This window comes from Cynara cardunculus, unplaced genomic scaffold (genome assembly GCF_001531365.2).
Source record: "Cynara cardunculus var. scolymus isolate 2C unplaced genomic scaffold, CcrdV1 Un_Scaffold_9058, whole genome shotgun sequence".
NCBI classification, from domain to species: Eukaryota; Viridiplantae; Streptophyta; class Magnoliopsida; order Asterales; family Asteraceae; genus Cynara; species Cynara cardunculus.
The window spans coordinates 4,945-6,605 of NW_020204657.1; positions in this window are offsets into that span (position 1 = coordinate 4,945).

A 1,661-nucleotide genomic window follows, 5' to 3' on the forward strand; every position below is an offset into this window, starting at 1 on the left:
AGATAAGAGTTATGTGTCACTAGATTTTAGGCCAAAGATAAATATAAGACCCCAAAAGTTGAACGAAGTACATATAATAGAATATGCTAGCGGACAGAAAGTTAAGGTCAGAGATGTGATCAAGGACTGCACACTAAATTTGGAAGGAACGAATTTTAGTATAGACCTAATCCCAATCAAAATAGGAAGTTTTTATTTAATCGTAGGTATGGATTGGTTGTCCGAAAACCGAGCCAAAATTTGTTGGGCTGAAAAGAAGATTCGTATACCACTATCAGAAGGAAGAATACACGAAGTACATGGAGAGAAACCGAGGAAGGATCTTAAAATAGTGACATGTATGAAGATGCGATATTACATGCGGAAAAATTGCGTTGCATTTTTGGCACATGTTGTGGATAGAGAGATCAAGGAGAAGTGTATTCAGGATCTTCCGATAGTGCGAGATTTTCCTGAAGTATTTCCAGATGAATTACCTGGATTACCCCCACAAAGACAAGTAGAGTTTCATATTGAATTAGTTCCTGGAGCTGCACCCGTGGCAAAGTCGCCTTACCGATTAGCACCATCGGATATGCAGGAATTATCAGAACAACTACAGGAGCTGCTTGATAAAGGATTCATCAGGCCTAGTTCTTCACTCTGGGGAGCTCCGGTTCTATTTGTCAAAAAGAAGGATGAATCTTTCCGGATGTGTATTGATTACAGAGGACTCAACAAGCTGACCATCAAAAACCGTTACCCTCTTCCTCGAATCGACGACTTGTTTGACCAACTACAAGGTGCTACGTACTTCTCAAAGATCGATCTTCGTTCAGGATATCACCAGATGAGAGTTCGCAAAGAAGACATTGCAAAGACGGCGTTTAGGACTCGATATGGTCATTACGAGTTTCTAGTTATGCCTTTTGGATTAACAAACGCTCCGGCAGTTTTCATGGATTTGATGAATAGAGTCTTCCGAACGTACCTAGATAAGTTTGTGATTGTGTTTATAGACGATATATTGATTTACTCACGAAATAAGAAAGATCATGAGCAACATTTAAGGTTGATCCTAGAATTGCTCAAGAAGGAAAAGTTGTACGCCAAACTTTCCAAATGCGAATTTTGGATTTGTGAAGTGCATTTTCTGGGCCATGTAGTCAATGAGAAGGGATCCATGTTGATCCAGCCAAAGTCGGGGCTATCAAGAAGTGGGAAGCCCCAAAGACACCAACGGAGATTCGTCAATTTCTTGGTTTGGCAGGATATTATAGGCGATTCATTGCAAATTTCTCCAAGACCGCACAACCACTGACGACCCTAACACAGAAAGATAAGAAATTTATTTGGGGCGAGAAGCAGGAAGAAACATTTCAGATACTTAAGCACAAATTGTGTAATGCACCAATTCTAGCATTACCAGAGGGAACGGATAACTTTGTGGTATACTGCGACGCCTCACATCAAGGACTGGGGTGCGTATTGATGCAAAAGGACAAAGTTATTGCATATGCGTCCAGGAAACTAAAAGTCCATGAAAAGAATTACACCACCCATGACCTGGAACTTGGAGCAGTGGTATTCGCACTCAAAATCTGGAGACACTACCTCTATGGCACAAGATGCACTATCTTCACCGACCACAAGAGCCTTCAACACATTCTCGATCAGAAAAT